Raw genomic sequence first — 22,314 nt, 5'->3', positions numbered from 1 at the left:
GAGTGCTTTTAGATCCTTTTAAGTAGAGCTCAGTTCTCACCCATATCTGCAATTCCTTCAATCCTTGAAAAGAAGCATAGAAGAGAATTCAAATACTGATATCCTGCAGCTGCATGTAGGAGAAACACTACTGCAGTGAAAAAATCCATACGTTGTGATGTTTAAAATCATATTTATTGTATGCTTTTGGAAATAGCTATACATTTTCATTTATTTTTAACCTCTGGTAGCATCTTGGCGAACTTTCTTTGGAGCAGTGAAAGAACTGTAAACATATTCCTCTCTCTTTGCCTCATTCATGGGAGTGCCCTGTGGATAGAAGAGAAAGTATATCTGAGCCAACAACACGGATGAAGCAAGCCAAACCCTCGCCTCTTGATAGCTGTTTAGCCAGCTATATCTTTTCTAGGCAGGAACTGGTCTTTATTCAAGAAGAACTATAAGCATACCAGTCCTGTAATTTTCCTCAAAAATCTGTTGGCACATCAAAGGGCAAGCAAGAACTGTAAACAGGGGTGTGGGACTAAAGATCCAGTTATAGCAGTATACAGACCAGAAAGTAAAATTAGCTTTAATTATGGAGACATATTGAAAACTAGATATTTTTTCTTGGATTTTTTTTTTTTTTCTTAACTGGAATGTGGTGTATTTTAAATTCATGTTTATCACTGCCATTCAAAATGAAGATTTACCTCCTTAAAAGACTGTTTTGATACTGAAATCTCATTACACCTAAAGTTAAATAAAGCTTTTTGTCTAAGATGATACAAAAGAGAGCACCTCTTGGAGTTCCAAAAATTAAGCATTTTTACACCACGTGATGTCAAAAAGAAGGTTCTGTTAACTATGTACTCCCAAGCATTTCTGTAGCTCTCATCAGGCCATAGGTTTTTGCAGAGTCAATGTAAAATTTGTTGGAGTTCTTTGCATAAGTGGTTCATAACATAATACAATGACATGTAATAAAGGTTTCATCACTGCAACAGATTTTTATTAAAGGCCAAATTTGTGTGTCAATTGTTCTGGTGCAACAATATTTAAATCAAATGATGTAACTGAAAACAGGGTAGCAAAAGACATGCATCTCTAATTGGGCTAAGGAAAATGATCCAGCTGAGGTGTGAAACTGAAGAAATAAGCCCTTACCCAGAGCAATTCCCCAAAGATTGAAATGCCAATACGCAGACTTACCATTCTCAACATGTTTTCAGCAATTTTCCTTGTGTTTCATTGATCTAATGCCTTTGCCTTTTAATTAGCCTTCACAGAAAAAAGTCAAGTTGTGAGAGACTGAGCACAGAAGTGTAGGGGGTGGCTGAGTCTGGTATCTATCAGTGCACATCAGGGAATGGGCTGGATGACAAACACAGAAGAATTTCATTTAATCTTTTAAAGTAATAAAGAGTTTAATTTATGTCACTATTTAGATCTCAAATACATTGAACTTTAACTTTATCTAAGGGATAAGCAGAGGAGACTTCAAACACACATCCAAGCCTCATATATATATAAGTATTACATGCCGACAGAAATGCAAGGATCTATGAATTTAAACTGCATGAGCACTGACTGGAGTTCTTTATGGACACAAGATCATATCTAACTGTCAGCAGGTAAAATCAGATCAGTCCTATTCACTGTCTGGCAAGCACACACTTTAGCAAATGTATGTATGTACACATTGTACATGCTTAACTTTTTGAAATTGAGTATCAGTCATAGGTATTGGCTTCCTAGGAAAAGTGAGCTGTGCCCAACCTCAGATTAGGTACATGTGAAAAAAATCCCCCAATTATTTAATGTTGGTTTAACTCTCATGCCTGGATTGAGTCCATCTAATTTTAGGTACTTAGCTAAGAGCTGAGTGCAGATTCCAGATGACCCAGGCTCCCTGGTCAGCACAGGGCTGGACACCCTTATTCATCTGGTGTGATGTGACCTCTCTGAAGCTGCTGGCAAAACTCCAATATTCCTTCTCCATAGTTAAAGACAAAATACAATGGGTGATATCCTGGCAAAATCACTGGGAATTTTGCTCTTGACCTAGGTGATGTTAGAACTTCACTCAGGCTTTCCTAGGAACAGTGAGACATAGGATCTGGCTGTGTGTTTTGGCTCATCGCTATGCGTGTCCGTATAGGTGAGCAGTCTCCTGACAGTTGCCAACATAGGATCACAGGGCAAACCAGGTGGGAAGGGAGGTCAGGAAGTCTCCAGCACAGCCTCCCGTTCAGGCAGACCAGGCTGCTCAGGGCCGTGCGCTGTCAGGGCTTGGAAACGTCCAGGGATGGAGCCAGCACAGCCTCCCTGGGCAACCCACACCCCGCCCAGCTGTCCCCCCGGGGGGGAAAGGGTCTCCTTATCTCCTGTCTGAACCTCTCTTCTTTCAACTTCTGCCCATAGCTCATCTCCTCCCACCATGCCCTGCTGTGAAGAGCCTACCTCCAGCTTCTGGGTCCCTTTCACATAGGTGTCGGGGGCTGCTGTGAGCCCCCACCCAAGCCATCTCTTCTCCACGTTGAACAAGCCCAGCTTCTGCAGCCTCTCCTCACAGGACAAGTGCTCCAGCCCTGAACACCTTGGGAACCCTCTGCTCAACTGCTCCAGTTTACATGTCTTGCCTGTCTTGGGGGCCCAAAACTGGTACAGCCTAACAATGGCTGACTTCTAAGAAACTGAAAGCCAGGCAAGGGTGCTATAATATAAGTAAAGGAATAAATTTCCCTCTGATCCATTACGTTGATAAATCCATGTTTGAAATCACCTCTTGAATTTCAAATTTATCCTGTCAAAATTATTAGAAATTTATCAGATGGACAGTCTACACAGTATTGTATCAAAACAATCCATAACTGTATTAAACAACCAGCATTTTTCTGCATGACTGCTGCAAAAACACACAGTAAATTCTATGGAGATGTCTTGGTAGATTAACTCTATGTAAATATTAGACAGTGATATACAAATAAAATGTCTATGCTCTGCACTTTGAAGTCATAAACCTGCTGCACTGGGAAACCTTGAAAGTTTTGCACTATTGTGACCATAAATTAGTTCATTATCAGCACAAGAAGCAATGATACTGCTAATTTTAACAAACACCTTTTCTGAAGATACTTCTATCTAAAGATGATAAAATACGTCAGTCCTGAACTAGTACCCACCACTGTGGAATATGCATACTTTCATACACGTACAGTTTCAGCCTCACAACCTGAAACTGAGACAGGTAGAATTATTATTCCATTTCATTGAGGGCAAAGATTAAAGACATTATTTCACTGATTGTATTTCCAGAATAAATGCAACTAATTCTCAGAGTAAATTAGAATTCCATTTAAATAATGATGATGGAAATGGATTCTTAAAGACTTTTTCAATTAAATAAAGAGAATTGGGAACCAGCAGATCCTGTACTATCCCATACCTGCAAAAGCAGTTGTCTTTTTGCTTCTTGTCATTTCATTTAGGTTACTCTCCCACAGAGGAACTCCAGTTCACAGTTTATAGCATAAATATGTAGTGGCAAACTAGTTAGATTTGATGAAGTGTTAACATTTTGTCACGGTCTGCCCACTCACATCCAACATCGTTTGAAGATTTGTAAATTCTCTTTTGCTGGCAGTGCTTCTTGTCTATTCATTGCTTTATGTGTTTACCCTGCAAGGCAGAGAAGCATGCACAGAAAGAATAATCCTAGGAATGGCAGAGTTGAAATGCATTGGTGTTTTTTAAATTTTCATCTCTATTTCTCAGAATGACAAAGATGCTGATAAATGGGCAGCCATAGGTGACATTTTTTTCATCTCTCCATTTAAGTATATTGCTAAGTGTGATATGTATTTGTCTGTGGTTTGGATTTTTTTTCAGTGAAAGGAGAACACTGACAAGAACTAGATTAAGAGATCAGGAGGCAAAAATTCTCTCGGCACAGAGTATTAAATGGGCAAGAGTAGTTGCTGCTTTTTGCCTGTGTTGCTTAACCCTGAATTGGGAGAATGATACATAGTAGTTCAGCACCTTTTCTCTTTGCTCTTGAAGCTGCTGGGAGATTTCTTGCTGACTTTTGACTGTTGATAACTGTCTTCAGATGCAGCAAGTAGTACAGATGCTGAACCATGAAGCAAAAACCTCATATACTTAGGACTGAGTCACACTGGTGGAAACTGCTTCTTTTCATCTTGTGAAGATGTTTTCTTAGTCTCCAAATGCATATGATCAGTAGATAGACTGATAGCCCTCAGTATTAACTGTCTTTGTAAATTAGCATCATCAGTGGTGCAACATAGATGTCTGTGAGTCAAGTATGAAATCCACAGATTTCCCTAAAGACAGCAGACACCAGCTTTTCACAGCCTTTAGCACTGGTGGGCACAGGACAAAAACAGATAAAAGGACTGGGAGGGACAATGTAATCACCAGGAAGGGTCTGCTGTGGTCACAGGTGACCAACTATTTTCTGAAGATGTCACAGCACATCCATTCCATGCTTGTCGCTACCTCTCATAAATCACAAAATCATCCCAAGTCCTTTTCATAAGCTTTTGACTTACAGTACAAAAACTTAGAGTTGTATTGAGAAGAGACAAGTGAGATCTTAGGCATGGTGAAAATGCCTAAAGTATGAATCATTCACATGTTATGCAGACAAGCTTCACTTACTGTCCCCCAAAATGAACATGGGAAAAATTGATTCCTGGAGCCTTGATTTATAGACTTGTTTAACACCGAACATGTGGAAAATTAACATTCTAGCCCCCAGCACATCACATCCCCACCACTGTCTCCACAGACCCCAAAGTGATGATATTTTGGATGGCATTGCTTTTATCTGCAGATTCTGTGCTGCTCACCTCCAGGACCAGAAGATTTGAAATGCATGTGATTCACTCAGGTCTTATGTGCCCATACAATGATTTTACAGCACTGAATTTTTATTTGTAAGACCTACAGGTTACTTGTAAAATAAATCTATGATTCAGCAGCCGCGTGGATTACCAACATGAATCTATATGTTGGTAAAATGAAGAGAAATTTATGGTCTCTTGGAGGACTCCCTCTTCTCTCCAGCACATACCCTGTCTTAGTTTTGATTTTCCTTCCTTTTCTACCCCTGAGTCTGGAAGGTTCTTAAGGCTTATTTTCAAAACTACATTTTTGTAAAGGTGAGTGGGTCTCCTAAGGCACAGATAGATATATGAAAATTCAGTAAATGTGATAGAAGCCAGGAACAAACGTGGTGCAGAAAAATTGTCTTTTAAATTTAGTGTTAGTTTTCCATGGGAAGTAGTGGAATTTACAGTCAGTCGTTATTCAGATGTATGCACAAAATATAAAAGAGGAAATGGTTAATTGTACAGCAGCTCTGCATTTCCTTTTTTCAAGCTTGTGATTTTTCTATCCCCGCATCATATGATACAAGGCTGATCTTACAGCTCAGATGATTGTTGAAAACTTGTTTGGAAGTCTTCCATGAAAACAAGGTGGCATGAGTTGTAAACTCCTTTAGCAAATTAACAATTTGAATGTTGTACTTTAAAATCTCCAATACTACCAACAGTACATTTTCCTGTAATGCTTAGTTTTCATCTGCATTTGCTCCTTTAACAGAAGAGTTCAGCTGTCCTTACAGAGCTTTAAAAAAAACCCCTACAAATACCAATGATACTTCTTGATTTGCAGGTACTTTTCATTATTTTCAATAACTAGTGGAACCTAATCAGAGTTGCTGTCACTATACTGTGACAGCACCTGGTAAGTGACAGCAACTGGTAGCCTAGAAATTTTTCTGATGGGACAGATGTAATTATGCAAAAGTGCAAAACTATAAACCTTTTAATAGATGTAGTAAAAGCATTCTTCTAGTAGAAGCAGTATGAAACATAACAGGCACATATAAGTGCCATTAAAAATCTCTGCCAAATTTTGATTGCTTAAGAAAAGGAAGTTCAAGGCCATGGAAAAACAATATGACTCTACTGTTAAATTCACTTCTCAGTTGTTGTAGATATCTTCCATATCAGCAATCCTTTAGCCTGTCATCTCTGAAAAGCCATCTGTGCTGTGCTTTATCTTAGCCAACACTATGCTGACCCTCATAATCATGTCTTCATTTCCTCGCTCTATTGTTGTAGCCTCATCATTTGTTAATTTAATGAATTAATTTACTTAAGACAAAAGCACCTATTCCGGCCACAAGCTGCTAGTGGTTTCCTTTGAATTAATACACTGCGTAAAGCATGAATGTCACCAGCCTTCCAGGTATCAGTTCATTGAACTCAGATTTGTTCTAAATTCAAAAGTATGCTGCTTACTTCTTCATCTCCTACAAAAAAAAGACATGTCCTCAGTCATGAACTATATTAATTTCCTTTCACCCTCTACTAGGTCAGTTTATCTCTTAGAAGAAGTTAAACCAAACTGAGGAACCATTTCATAGTTACCACTTCACAACCAAAAAGAGGTATTGTGCCAGCACAGGTCCTTCCCCCCTGCTCTTTATGCTGCCTGCCTAAGAGCCAGCACTGTCTGTTTTTTAAACTTTACCACTAAGATGTGACAAAGGCAACCTTTATTCTCGGAGAGGTTTCTATGCTTTTCTTCCAGAGTAGCACCAAAGAGAGACAGTAAGGTCTTGTAGCTGCAAACTATTGCTTTCATATTTATTTATTTCAGCATCTAGCTCGAGCTTGACAGTTCCAGGGAGTTAATCTTCCTCTTCAAACCCGCCCTTTCGAGTTCCATAGCTCCTCCCTGAAGTTGCTTCCCCAGTTCTAATAAGTAGCTTTATTTTCCCAGTTTTCTATGTCAAGACAGCTCTTAGCACCCAAACGGCTAAAAACCTACTTTCCTGTCTTTCAAAAACCAGTGCTCTCCCTGGTCTATGACTGTCATAGAAGCATGCACATGCTCTTGAGTAAAACAGCATCCCATTCCCTGAGTCACAAAATTTCCCTGAACCCAGTCATTCTTTCTGAAAGCTCTTCTGTATCCTTTTGCCTTCTTAACCTACATACAGTCCTTATTTGCACGTACCAATTGTATTCAGATAAGTAGGTTTCCAAGGTCTATTTTTATGAAGGATGCAATGATTCATGGTCCACAGACCATGAACAATTTACACAGTAGTCAGCACTTCTGTGTTCTGTAGGAAACCGTCTGTTGGATTGCCTTGTTCTAAGTATTATTGCCTGGTTTTTACCTTATTATTGTGAAAAGATATCAAAAGTCCTTGTAAAAAAAATGCTGTTGTAGGATTGTTATTTGCCCATAAGACTGAGTGTGGTATTTGAGACTAAAGAGGAGTCCCTCTGTTTGGATGTGATCCACATTATGGAAACGGAGAACCCCTGGTTTATGCAAAACTGTCTTGGATGCATTATATACAGTTACCTCCAGTAGCAAATACTGAAAGAGACTGCTAAACTCTGCATCCTGTGAGAAAAGATCTTACAATTTATTTGAACATACAGTGTACCAAACCTATCTGTTTTTTGGAAGCTGCAGGTCAGTGGACAGGGTCCTTATGCTGTGGATGTGTGAACAGAGGTAAGAGCAAGACAAGTTAATGCCCAGAAAGCTTTCCTGAGCTCTATCACCATCCTGACAGCAGTCTTGATATAGGCACAGACTGAACAGCTTTACAAAGTCTGCCTGAGTACAGAGTTCCTTCCTTTGTCGCTTTTTATAAAGGAAGAACCACAGGAAACTTCTTCACTCCCAGCCTCCTACTTTCTTCCTTTGTGGGCTGGCAAATTCAGATATTCAAATTCAAATCCCTCATAAATTTCAAATGAGCTTTCCAGATCTATTGCATTTTTCTTTTTCCAGTCTGTTTTGTTTTTCAACTAGAGCATTTTACCACTCTGCTTTTGGAATACTCAATGATAAACCCACAGAGAAACGTAGAGGAGTTAGAAGCGGAAATAATCCACAATGTGTATTAACAGGCAGAACCTGGATAAATATAGATTGATTCTCAAATAACTTATTAACCAGTGTTTGATCCAGTCTGTGAAACATTTACTTTCCCTGACAAGGACTGATTGATGTGGGTAGAAGTCAATGCAGATCTGAAAAACAGGTCTTGAACAAACTTGTTCTTCATCACATTTCTTTCTGAATACTTGCAAAAAGCAAAGGCTGTATAATTTGTTCTCCTCATTTATCTGAACATGCCAAATTAGGGACATATTTTGAAAACCATGATGTTTTATATCTCATATCATGAATATCCCTAATGTAGTCACTGGATTTTCTTGCAGAGTACAGTATCGAATGTTAATACATTTACTCCAGTGTGAGTCTTCCCACCATGAATTCATCTTCCATAGTGTTGGGTTTTTTTCTTAGTAGAACACAGCTGTTGGAAAAATACATGAAAGTGGTGGCAATTGGCAAAAAAAAAAATCTTCAGAATTATAATGAATATTCACAGCATTTGTTTACATTATTTACTCTACTGTAGATATTTCATACACTTTTCTCTTTTTTAAGGTCATACTACCTTAAACGGGTGCAGGTACTGGGTTAGAATTAGATATGGTACAAGTAGGCATAGGTCCATTACACACCTGTATTAGAGTAACATGTATATTCATATGGAGTGGGGGGCAAGTGAATGTGTAATTGTATATAGGCAACTTTTTCCCACAGATTATATGGAGCTAACAGAATAGAATCATTTAATAGAACACACCTGTGGTTAGCCCTGAAAGCTGCATCCTTGGCACCTGTAATGTGTCAGGAAGGGAGGAAAATGTTGAGCAATGACAGCAAGGGCAAATCTGAAAGGAAGAAAAAAACAAATATAACATTCTGTTTGGATGTAATCAAAATTTGCTTTGTAGAGCTAAGGTGGCAAAAGTAAACACATGCCTATGTATCTAGCCAGAGCTTTAGTTCATTCAGTAGCAGCTCTGCAGCATTGTCCCATATCAGACGTATAACATATTTTGTTTCTAACAGTTTCTTAATGTCGGCCAAGTGGAAAAATTTTGAATTAACAAGTACCTCACCACCACATGTGCAACCATCTCAGGATGCCCCTTTTGAGCATTTGGGCTGCAATATGGATGTTTTGTGTAGTAGTCAGAAATTGTTTAAGGCAAATGCAAAATAATTTGAAATACAAGATTGTTGCAAAGAAAATTAAGGTCAGTGTCTTAAATAATGGCTCACATTAGATGTGATTCACACACAGTAGGCTTTATGTAGACTTTTTCTTCTCCAGTTAAGGGGTTTTTTTGCACGTGGTCAGTATAAAATTTTACTTGTGAAAAGAAAGACAGATTTTCTGTAATCTACCAGAATTTTTAGGCAGACTTTTTTTTTCTTATTGATGCTTATTCTGCATCCTCAGTGGATTTAAAATATGATTCTTTGTTGAACTCCTTCCTGTTTCTTTCTCTTAGATTTACATGCATGTGTTACTAAGGCATTATTTGTGAATGCTGCTGGCCCTGGACAGCTTCAGTTTCATTGCAGGCTTATGAAAACCCTAAGAGAATGCATTAGAAAGTAATTTTCTTTTTAGAGCTCTTTTTCTTACTCATTTTCTTTTAAAAAACAGCTTTTATATAGGAAGCAGTAGTCATCACAAACAGCTATTTTACCTCCATTCTCTGCAGCAGAATGCTGAAAGGTGTGGAGTTGGCAAATATTGCATGACTCAGCCTGACTTACCTCTATCACACTCCTAAATAACAATAGATTGACCTTAAGGAAATGCCATTACAGAGAACAGCGAAAATCAGGCAGAACAATAGAAAGGAAAGAAGGAGATGAGAAAATAGAAAATCCTTTGAAACAGGGAGCACTCTCCCTGCCCCCCTTCCAGTTTAGTTTGTCTAGAGGACTGCATAAGTGGTGGACTGCTAAGGACTGCCACTTTCCTGTGGAGAGACCCAAGCTTTCTTCTCCCTGTGAAATAAATATAGAAAGTTTTAATAAAAAACAATATTCGTGGATCTTTAAGTACACTTCTCAAAATTAATCATGTATTTGAGGGCCCAGGGAAAGCATCACTTTGGAGTCAGAATGCAGATCAGATCAAACCTCTTTGCTATTATAGTCAAACCGAAGTTTTGACAACTTCTCACTTTTTTTTTGGTGGTAGTGAGGGGAAGGGCTGGTACTGCTGAGTCCAGAGAAACAAGATGATCTCCCTAAAAAATTCCTGTCCTCTAGCAAGGTCCTGTAAAAGTCAGTTAGATTTGCAGCTATTCTCCATTCAGCATTTGCCTTATCAGTATTCCCCCAGGACATTCTCTAGCTCCGAAAGAGCCTGTGAGACCTGCCCAGGAGATGGAGCCCATCCCACTGCTCAAGCTCATAGCCTACAGGGATTGCAAATGACTTTTTACAGGGAGACTGAGGAACTACAATTTTTCTGATTAAACCCTGAGTGGTGATGCCTTTGAGCATGTGGTCACATAATGTGAGTACTGTGCAGTTCCCCTCTTCTCACCCACATCCTAGAAAGCTGCAGTGGAGGGGTTATAATAATACCTATTGTCTCTCTATGACCTGAAGCTTGAACAGGACCTCTTGAGGTCCCCTCCAAAGTCCCCACTCTGCTCCATTCCAACCTGTCCAAATGGCATTTGTTAGATTTGAAAGCCAAATCTGTTTAATTTCAGTCTCAACAGTATTAATGTAAATTATCACATTTGCTATTTAAAATATCTAAGGATATTATGCAGCTGATATTGATGATGATCTTTCACAAGGCTTGGGGATCTTACTCAGATTTTGATGAAGGTTGCGCCTTCTGGTCACGCAAACAACACTTAAAATTCACACTTACTTCAAGAGAAGGAGCATGACATGGTTATGTAGCTTTTTAAAGCTGGAAAGGACCATTAGATATTATAATGGCATAACACTATCTACAGACTTTTTTACTTCGCAAGCACTACAGCGAGCTCAACTTCTACTTGACTAAAGCATGACCTGCCAGAAAGGTCTTCACTCGAGGAAGATGGTTGTTGCTTTCCCTGCTTTTCTAGAGGTAATCCTCTCCGTTTGGCATAGTCCTTTTAAAATGGACACACAAGAAGCTTTCTAAAAAACTATCAGTAGGAGTTAAGAGTGACAAAATGCAAGAAAGCAAATGTAGTATAAATAATTAGAAAAAAATATAACTATCACAGCAACAACTGTTCCAATCAGCTGTATTGGGCCAATTAAAAAAAACCAAACCAACCAACAAACCAAAACCCAAATGTATTAGTCTTTCATAATTATTGAAGGTGATTTATTAAAAATAACCTCATTTCTAAAGAACAACTAAATATAAAGTAGATGCAAGCCTTAAGGCCTGTTTAGTCAGCTCAAAAGGTAGCACTTTTCACAAGGACTTGGCTAAGGTGTTCAAATGAAAGGAAATGTCAGTTCAGCTCTACAGGTACTAAACTATTACTTCTTTTATAACTTTAAATCACCATTCTGACTAAAATATGACTCTGAGAGTAAGATATTCTCATTTTATGCAGGACCATGTCTGTTAATGTGATTTGCTCAACTTCTTTAGCATATCCTCTTTGCAGAGTGAGCAATAAGAATTCACTCAGCTTTCCCTTTGAAACCAATAACAAGGAAAGGAAAGAGAGCATATGTTTGGGAGCATGAAAGCTGACTTGCAAACTTGTAGGGATGTGGAAAATTCCAAAAGCTACTATTACCGTGTAGATTAATTGCTTTAATTAATCTTAAGTTTCCTTTGTAAAATGTAAAAAGCGGATCTACCCTTCCCTTAATAGGAAGCAGCTGTTCATTAAGCCCATAGAAAAGCATCCCTTAAGTACTGTTCCAGCAGCTAAATTAATTTCATTTTAGACCCCATCAAAGAATATAATGTTTTTTCCTAAAGCTGGATGAATTAATACAGCCCAATGTTTGTGATAAAAACACAAGCATACACACACACACAGAGTCTACGCAGATAGCTCGGGCAGTTCCAGGAAGCAACTGAACTGAGCAACACTCTGGGTACCAACAGCCCATACTCCTGTTGGAGACAGTGAATCACGTTTAAAAGAGGGCACACTGTACTTAGCTTGTACTTAGTCTCGCAGCCTCCGGTCAGCCTTATCACTCAGTATACTTCACTTCCTTAGACTGCTGAAACGTAAGTCATTTATATGGCAATAGCCAAACTTAAAGGAGGATAGAAATGCTCATGCGATCCTCATGTCCAGTATAAATGAATAAGATCTTGGACTATGATCTATGTGAGTGTGTAAATCTTGCTTTTTTTTAGCAATATCTACAGCTCTGTTGATGATAATGGCAGTGTTCATTTACCTAAGTGCTTTACTGGACTGAAGTCAAACGTAATCGCTGCTTTCCTAATCCCTATGTGATCTCCAGTAGTGTCACAAGCCAGTTACTCATGAAGCTTCCTAATATTTCTATGAAAAATGGTGATAATCTGATAAATCGTATGATGAATTTTGTAATAAAAGTACAATTAGGTAACAGTAAACTTTCAAAGGACACAACAAATTTTATGTGAAAGCAAATTTCACTGTTGAGCATAGGGTAGTACAAATCTAAAATCAGTTTGCTTAAATTCATTTTGGTGGATTTCATAGGGCAACTTTAAGTAAAAATCATGGGGGGATAGACCTGAGTGACTTTTCACTGGAAATTATTGTTGCAGTCAAACTGCATTGGGTTTGACAGATCCTGGACTTAACTCTGTTTTGAATTTTTGCTTTCATGAAGCAGAAGGAAGACCCTTTCTCTAGGAAATTTCCATTTCTGCTCGTTAGATGTTTGATAGATATTGATTCAAAGAAACTAACACAATAGTTTGATTAACTATTAAGTAGGTATTCTTTATTGGCAGCGCTGGATGCACGGGGGATCGCTCCACCTATCGTGCACACCGTCGGGTTTAATTGTGCAGGTTAAGTACATGTTCTACATACATATATTAATTAGTTTTCCGGGAAACTATTAGCATATGTAAATGTCCTTTACGCAGGCGCATTGAAGGTCTCTGGTGGTCTTCAGGAGTCCTCTGGTGGTCTTCCATAGTCTTCCTCACTTGTCCGCTATTTGACCCTCCTCAGGTGATTCTGCACAGTATGGTCCTTTACATGTTTTGATACATCAGTGCTTGTTAGTGTTCTTATTATCTAAGTTTTCATTAGTAGTATAGAACCATATGGTTAGTTTAAGCTAAATTATCTACAAGGACAAGAACAAAGGCAGGAGTTGTTATCTTTTCCGGCCCTATCTATTCAGGCAAGGCCTCTACTTGTGCCTTCTTAACAAGATCGTAAATTCATCAAACATTTAATTAAGTTTTGTGATCGCTCATGGTTCCTTCTTGCTCACCACTCCCACGTGCCAGTCTCTGACAGGCTTAATCCTTGACAAACACCAGTCCTTGGTATGTAAAGTTACAGAGAGACAATCATTAAGCAATAAGCAGTTCGTTCTCTATATCAATATACAGAAGATAACAGGTAAGAAACTCTCTACAGCTCGTTTTCAGCCTTCAAATTTAGGACGTCTATCATTCACTGTCATTTACCCTCATCCATATCATGCACAGGTGCAGCTTCAGCTACAAAAGCAGCTCTACTGAATGCAAGAGAAACCCAGACACATAAAAGTCGAGTATGCCTATATGATTGGTATTTCTACTGCCAGAACTGAAGCTTTGCAAAAATTTTTAATAACAGGATAATTACCATGTGGAAAGCCTTTCAGAGGGTAGAGTTTCAGAACTGACATTCAGAAGCATTACCTTACTAAATCCAGGAAAAGCCAACTTTGTAATACTTTCCCAATTCCAAATTTGAAAAAAAAATGAGATTATCTTATAAAAATTATAACCTCAGATCTATATTAAAATTAGTGCTTTCATGTAAAAAGAGCAATATATAAGTCTGTCCAAAACCTAAAAAGCAATACTTTGTGCAGAGATCTGCTAGAAGGGACTGACAAGTGCTTCACCTTTTCTTTGGAGACCTTAAATTAGACATCAGATGTGAATAGCACCTTTCTAAAAGTTTTGAATTCTTCCACCTAATTGATTCTGGAATGCTCAAATTCAGTTTCAAAACCAATTACAAAAGCACATTAACAGTGGTTACACAACAATACAGCTTCATTATGGCCTATAAAGTATTCTTCCAAACACCCATTTGGATGCAAATCCTGCCTTTGTGTGTTTGAGCACATTGATGTGCAGGCAGTTGGGGTCATTACACCTATGGTCACTTATGGATCAGTGACTACTGCATATACGATCAGTGAGGTGTGATGGGAACAACTAAGTTTTATGACAATAAATAAACAATTTGTATTAGAAGAAATAAAACTTTATTCAGGAAGTACCAATGTTTCTGTGAAAAAGTATCAGAAGGCGGCTGATTTTAGAAAATAGAAATTCAGGCCAAGACCTCAGAAGAGTTTCTATACCTTGTGGTCTTGGAAAAGATCTATCTTTTGACTTGGAAATGTTTTGAAAACACTTCTATCAACAGCCAAAATGGAGCTCACAGGGCAAACAAAGCTTTCAGGGAAACACGGTGCAGTCAGCACTTAGGGCTTTTTAATGACATGCTGGATGATGCCTGAAGCTTGAACACTGTCAGTGGCACCGACGGACATAATGGACGATGGGGAGAAGGCAGCTGAGGTGAGGGGACGTACTAATACCCTCCAACTTCGGCTAGGTAAACTAGCCCATTAGACTGCCTGAAGAGCCAATGAAGAGCTAGGAGGTCTTCTAAATGGGACCTACATCAAGAACTCAGTTTACATCCCTTGCATCACCTTCTGGAGGAATCTCTCCATTGCTTACAGTGCTTTCCACTTCAACATCATCCTCTTGAGGCAGAAACTCTTGCACCTTTTTCCTTACTGTGCAAATTGAGTGCAGCTCTCAAGTTGGTGTGCAGATTGCTAATATGATCGTTAGCTTAGCATGCCTTTGCCCTACAAAGAATACTGGCAGGGATTTACATGTTGGAAAGCACTGTTTCTAAGTAGCTAGTCCTAATTGTACTGATTTATAAAAAGTGACTCATTACCATAAGTAAGGCTCCTAAGTGAGTGTCTCCCCTCCCACATTTACTGTTCACTTATCAATGAAAAAGTAAATAGAAATAATATCTTGGTGTGGGACCATAGTTACCATTATGCGTATTGCTTCACCAGAGCACATTGTCTTACTACTTCTATGCTAGCTCAAGTGAGCAAAAATCATGCACAGGATTGGGAGGAGCTATAATGATTGTACCAATAATTTCCTGATATAACAGCATTGCATGAAATGGCCAAGAAATTCATTTAGATGTTAGACAAATTAGGAGTATGTGAAACAATAGTGGTGGTACAATACAAACACCAGGTATTGGCACCTCGCAATTTCTACCTGATCTTGTAAGATGGTGATCATTCTGAGTACAGTGGAAACTCCTGAGATGTCTGAAGTGATATGGTCATTCATTCAAGATCTCCTAATTATTTCTTTAGTAGGACAATATTCCCTGGTTGGCATGTAAGTAGATAAAGAGGCAGTAGGGGGGATCAAAAGAAAGAGTACTTGGCAGTCCAGGTGGGAGCGAGGAAAAGAGAGGAAAAGCTGGGTAAGTAGGAAGAGCCATAGCTATACTAATGACCAAAAATTTGATGCAGTGAACAACAGAGAATAAAATGTCTCAGAAAGGGAGCTGTCATAGCCAGATTTATATTCACAACTATTGAAATTATAACAATTCATAAAAATATTAGGTAACATAGGTTGGTTTTGGTTTACTTTGATTTTTGGACTGGATGTTGACATTTAAATGCAGCACTGGATAAGGATCATAGGAAGCAAAGTCAGATTAGACATTGTTGGTGCAGAGACAGCAGAGGAAATAACTTGGGACTCAGTTATATAAATGGCTCATCAGGTAGCAACTTATAAAGTAACATGAATAAGTTTGGAGGCAAGGACAACAGGATCTTTGTCATACTCCTTGTTGAACTTGCTGAAAATACCATGTACCTTAACTTTTGAGATTTAGAGAAACATCTTTGTCTTCTGGGAAACTAATGAATCCTGCAGATTTTTGTGATTTCCTGGTGGATATTGTTAGAATTATATCTGATTTCAGCTTCCACTCAGGAAGTGACTCTTCTACCTAACTGATGCTATCAGCTCTCAGAGGGGGCTTTTGCTTTCTCTCCATAATGCAGAGGCCCTCATCTCTGCTTTGCTGCTGGTGCTCACTGACCACCATATTTCTCAGTGATGACTGATGAACTGAATTAGCTGTGCCATAGCTTTGGAGACCCTTAAAGCCTTTTTTTAAAGTTCCTAAATTAATGTACACTAAAGCCAAAAGAATTTACTGGGCCTTTCAGCAGTTGTTTGGCTGTTTGGGCACTGCATGGTCAGATCAGATTATAATGTCTTTCTTCGCTAGTTTGAAAAGACAGGCAAGATAGATGTTCAGAGTTGGTGTCTCCCTTCTAGCATTTATTCCACTTAGCGCATTTGCATCTTTGCAGTGTATCTGCAAACTGCACCTTTTAAGAAACTGCAATGGTTAATAATAGATGTGTGCAGACATGAATGGTTATCCAGGAACGTGCCAAAATGGACTTATGCTTTTGTTTGGTTTCAGAAACACTACTTAGTTTCGTGTGCTTAGTTAAACATTTCTGTTATCCTCAGCCTCTAAACAAGTGCCTGTATATTATTAAACAAGAACTATGGCATCATCAAATATGTCTTAAATTGCTCTTCACTAGCTCCTTGCAGACCACCAAAACTAGAAGTGATTTGCTGAGAGGGACAAGCACCTGTTTCTCATTCACTGAGATCTTAAAAGAAGCACCCACTGGGTCCCTTCCTTCTTTATCCAAAATTCACCTGTGAAATTGTCTTAGCAGCATGCTATTATTGCAAAACTGAGCACCTCTTTTCTTATCCTGATCTTAGGTGCACCAATAATTAGCTGACATGACAACAGATGAGCAGGTAATCATGTCTGTAGGTGTTGCTTGTGGCCAACTGCAATTTTCAAAGGAAATACCTTTCTTCTTTGCTTTTCTGCTGACAATGTCAAATCCAAAGGTAGTTACAAACTTTTGTGGGGGACTTTCTTTTGCCATGGATTTTGCTTAGACAGGCACTGATCAGGGAGTTACAGATAGTGGCTATGAAGAAGATTTCCCAATCTCATATTAACTATCCATTGTTAATGTTAACATGGTGTCTCATGCTGACCCTGGTTACTGTGCCCCACGCCTAAAGAGCAAGAAGCATAGTTTTGGTTTCAAATAGAGACTTTCTGATCAAATACAAGTCTCTCCAGGTTTCTGGGAAGCCACAGCAATTTCTTCTTATTCTTGACATGATTAGGCTAGAGAAATTCAAACTTTGCTGTGAATCCTGGAATTCAGCAGGACCAGATATTCATTCTGTATGTGGAGGGCTGTAACCTCTTACTTTCTGATCAACTTGGTGGCCTTTATTGCCATTTCGGCCTTTTAGGTCATCCCTGTTCTAGGTGTTTGTTTCTATTTCAGGCTTGAAATAAGCATACCCTTCATTTGTGAAGTACATCTAATTCAGGAGAGGAGAGAATACCCAAAAGAATATATTGTAGAATAGGGATTTTCAGCCTACTCTCTGGAAATCCCTGAGTTCTCTAGACTATTCCTTAGAAGGTCTTTAAAAGCATGAAGAGCAAATTCCCATATGCTATGGCACGTATGGAACACATCTGGTAGCAACACCGCTGTGTGGATCCACATCTTTATCAGAAATATGTAGGAGTTCACAAATCAAAAGAATTTGTAAAATGTCATAACAGAAGCTACTAAAATGTGGCTACTACTGGGGTCCAATCAGTAGGCTTTCTGCCCCAGTAAATGAACTCAGAGCAAAAATCAGTGTGTTCTCCTTAAACAGCTTGCTGGATGATGTAAAGCAGAGGTTGTAAACTATGGTATGTCTCAGAAAAGTTGGTATAATGGCCCATACATGTTTAAAATCACAAAATATCACAAAAAGGCTTTGTCATTCTGAAGACCTTTTCAGTAATGTGTATTCAGATGCAAAGGAGTCATTACTATTTGTGATTTTTGCCATATCATTATGATCAGTTATCATCCACAAGACATTTTTTTCCTGCATCATTCCTGAACTGTTTAATATTCACCTGTTTAACACTCACCATTCAATATTTAATATTCATTTCCTTGGCAGATATATATAATAGTGAAAATTTCTTCAAAGTAGGGCAGGGAGCACTGAACATCATATTCTTTTAGTAAATGAGTAGGAGAAGGGAAAAGAGAAACATTGCTGATATTCTGTTGTGACATCAATAACACCAAAACAGGTGCCAGCTGGATATAGCTTCAAAGTAGAACAATTCCTCTAAGTGTGGCATTGTTGTATTTTTACATACTTATTTTACACATGATCTAAGCAGCAATCAAGCTGAGAATAATTTTCTGAACTACCATATTTTTAATTTATTTCCTCTTGAAAAACTGCTTTCAGAAGTGATGTCTGGATTTAGGGGTTTGAGGTGTGTGAATCAAAAGGAACATTTTTCTTTTAGACTAGCTCATATCTTGACTAGAATAAGCATTTCTTTCCTCAGAATACATCAGTTCAAAAAGCAAATCTTAAGACACACATATTCTATAGCAAACAGTAAAACTAGCCAAGAATCCAGTAGTTCAGAAAAAAATGTAGGGAATTAAAGAAGAGGCAGAAAGGTCAAGATAAGAGAAGCAGTGTGGTGGTGTGTGGAGAGGGTCCAGTGCCTCTCTGACACCCACATGGAATCATTTCCCATAAAGTGGAAAAGTTTTCCAATAAAGGTGGCAAAGCTCGTTTCCGTGGCTCATTAGCCACGCAGTGCTGCGGTGCTGTTAGAGCTAAAAAAGGAAGACAGAACCTGCAAGGCCCAGGCATGGGTCAGACAGTTAAGAGGAATAAAGTACGTGGGAAAGGAAGCGGGAGTCAAAGGAAGCAGGAACAGGCAGGGGGCTCTGTTTACTCTTCCAAGTGGCTGAAAACACTCAGCACTTGCCACTGAGAATATGATTCTATTTTATGTAAGGGAATATTTGTTTAGGTGAAGATTAAACTAAGAAATTTCAGATCTATGGGAACAGGATCCTGTGATGCATTATTATACATTGTGCAGAACTATTTCTCTGAAACAATACTGGAGGTCTGAAAAAATGACAGGAAGGACAGTTACATAAAACATTTTTTATTCCATGTGGTCATGTGCTTGCAATCCCTCATTCAAAAAAAATCGGTCCAGTAGCTGTAAATACTTCATTTTCTGATTTTAAGATTCTCCTGCTGATTCTTCAAAGCTGAAATAGTTTGAAGGGGCATTTGTGAGTTCCACTGAGCTACTTGCAAAAGCACTCACAAAGTACCACCACAGGCTTTATTGCTGCTTTCCACACACAACTTCTCCTTATACAGAGAAGAAACCTTTTTCTGTAAGTGCAGCAACTGCTAACGGCATCTAATGAGGATCAAGGGAAAAATTAGTTCTTTCCCATGTATTTTTTCAATGCTGATAGGAAAAGCCATCTTGTTTGTGGTTTTTATTAAGAACACATAAATATATATTTTTAGAAGAGCTACTTTCTGCCTTCTTCCAACCCATTGCACTGCTCAGACACAGAGCTCTATGTTCAGACAAACTTTTACTGTCCTTCTGGGCAGACACCATCAGAGAAACTCACGTCTCTGTCTTGTCTTATTGTGAGCACAACTGATTTTAGTCAGCAAATAGAGAAAGAAATTAACATCAAGACAGGGGACGGTTTTTGTTTACTTTGTTTGGAGCATGCTGGCAAGTGAATACTTGTTATAATTTATCTGCTACAATCTATATTAACAGTGTGAAGCTATAAAAATAATGTCCTTTAGGATAATTTCAGATTTTTTAATGGTGGTCTGTAGTTTCTTTTTTTTTTTTAATATTAGCAAAGGAAAGCAGGAGTGAGCATGAGTCATAAAGGGAGAAAAAAAGAGCGAGCCAAGTTTTCAAAAGCCAGTTTTGATGATAAATGCTCACCTTGTGATCACTGATTACTGACTTTCAGGACTCAAAATGGAGAATCCCCAAATCACTAGCTGCTGTATTTCTGGATACAGTTTCCTGCTTTATCTGCGTTACCAAAGACAAATTGCACGGGACAAGATCCGGAGAGAAACCCTAAACCCCTGGCCCTAGCAGGGCGTCAGCAGAAAGTGCGTTATTTGCCCTCGCAGAGGTGAGTGAGGAGAGCTGACAGCACCAGGAGGGTGCAGGCCAAAAGAGAAACGCTGATGAGTTTAGGCATGTTGAGAGCTGTACAGGATCTTTCTGAACCCTCCTGAATCCCATAGGCACATAATTCTGGATAAATACCCTTTTACACCTCAAAGGAGGCTCTTCAAAACCCTCCGCTGAGCCCAGCCCCTGAACTCCCACGGCTTTCAGTTGGATTTGATGCTTCTGAACCAGGCATCAGTATCCTTCCTTTTCGTGTACACAAGAGGATACATAATTTAGCTCAAGTGACCTCAAAGAGCTTACCACTGGTAGCAGGGTATAAGGAAAGGGGTGACTCATGTCCTGCCTGTTCTACCTCAGAGCACGTCTGTATTGAGCAGGGGGCTGGGGGCCCTACTTGGAGTGCTCAGCCGCGAGGAGAAAGTCTAGCTGATTACCCCTAGCAGTGAGCTGTGCAATAACAGTTAAACTCTTTAATATTAGCTGTGGTTTCATATACAAAATATTTATATTGCTTTTTCTACATTTTTAATGAAGCATCTACACAACTTTGGCTGGTAATGCTGGAGACAAACATTCTGCTTGCAGACACCTTGGCAAGTATGTCATGTAATTTTCTTCTCCTTTTTTAAAATTGCTAAAAGCAATTACCAACAGAAATTTTGCTTTTGAACAGTTTGTCTGTTCATGCTGTTTATATCTGAAGTCGTAATCCTCAGCTTTTGACCAAGGTCTATAAAGATAATAATCCTGTTTTATTAACACAGATCCCTGGAGTTCAGACTCTAGCTCAGTTGTTGCTATTGCAAAACCCAATTAGATCAGGCAAGACTCCAACAGCATGCTAGTCTGTTAGACATCAAATACTGTACCTTGTTGTACACGATTATGAAGTTGTGGTGTTTTATGTTGTATGTGCTACACTGCTGAATTTCTGGGACTGCAAGCCTAGTTTATCATTGCATTGATCTTTGTCTTGACCTATTCTGGGAATGCAAACTGCTGTTGTCCAGGCTGGCTTTAAGCTCACATACAGATGTAACTGCCTGGGACACCAGAGCATCAGGCTTTCTGCAAGGGTGTTCATCCTAAGGATGGTGTTCCTGTGCTAGGCTTGCTGTCTAGGCTTGCTTTTAAGACTTTGCTTTGCTGAGCTGTACAGACCTCACAGTCATTATATCTGTGTTTATATTTAACTCTGTGATTTTTTTCAGACTGTGAGCTGCAATTCATAACACCTGACAAACAAGAGCTGCTGTAGGACTTGGTTTGAAGTGTGTGACAGAAGAACATACTGGTCTGGTTGGATTCCTGTAGGAAAGTGATCTCAGTCTAGTAACATATTGCCAGTCATCTTGCTTCCTACATATACCTCATCTCTGCCTGTTCCAGCCAGGGAGCGATCCATGGATCTGTTGGGTGCACTGCTCTGATCTGCTAGTGAATGGCTTAAGAGAGCCTTTAGAGTGACATTTTAGTGCCTCTGATGAGATTTTAGGTGCAGAAACAGCAGCTCCTTTGCTGCGCAGAACACCTTCTCTTAGTCCCCTTTCATGGAGATTTTATCTTTTGCTCCTCACTGTTTTCTGTAATGTAGTCTGAAAAGAAATTACTAATTTGTGGTGTCAAATAATAAACTACTGAAGAACAAATACAAGCAAAAATAGATAGTACTTTTGATACTGTAAAGGCAGAAAATGTGCAAATTAAAATATTTTAATGTTATATAAGAGCTCAGCAAATTAGTCATGTCTGTTCATTATTTAAAAGATTAATCCATTTAAAAAAGAAACTTCTAGACTTTGAGAAACACACATTTCTCAGAATACTTGTTTGCTCCAGCAACAACATTAAATTGTGTGGTTTTGCCACTTCCCAGGATATTTTATTCCATGGAGTACATACCATTATAGGCAGGTATATGAAAGACAATTCCCCCCCCCCCCCCCTTCCTACATATGCTTGTCTGCTTGCTCTGTTTCTTCTTTTTCGGGGATGTCCTCTGGGTCCTTTATCTGCTTTCTCCATTTGCACGTGA

The 22,314-nt window shown here is 38.9% G+C and overlaps 1 long non-coding RNA gene across 3 annotated transcripts; it reads right to left on the bottom strand.

Annotated features, from left to right (window-relative positions):
• Positions 1 to 221: 221 nt before the first annotated feature.
• LOC128142384 (uncharacterized) lies at positions 222 to 20,986 on the bottom strand. 3 transcript variants are annotated; one of them, XR_008235377.1, is made up of 6 exons: positions 20,076 to 20,986; positions 10,510 to 12,123; positions 9,615 to 9,921; positions 8,699 to 8,786; positions 1,192 to 1,353; positions 222 to 309 (listed from the first exon to the last, which is right to left on the bottom strand). It is a non-coding gene; the product is annotated as an uncharacterized LOC128142384 (long non-coding RNA). The 3 variants fall into 3 exon arrangements; XR_008235376.1 differs by lacking the exon at positions 10,510 to 12,123 and adding an exon at positions 3,428 to 8,362; XR_008235375.1 differs by lacking the exon at positions 10,510 to 12,123.
• Between the last annotated feature and the right edge of the window lie 1,328 nt (positions 20,987 to 22,314).

Source organism: Harpia harpyja, chromosome 5 (genome assembly GCF_026419915.1).
Source record: "Harpia harpyja isolate bHarHar1 chromosome 5, bHarHar1 primary haplotype, whole genome shotgun sequence".
NCBI classification, from domain to species: domain Eukaryota; kingdom Metazoa; phylum Chordata; class Aves; order Accipitriformes; family Accipitridae; genus Harpia; species Harpia harpyja.
Note: the sequence above shows the minus strand (reverse complement) of the source record. Positions and strands in the feature narration are given on the sequence as shown.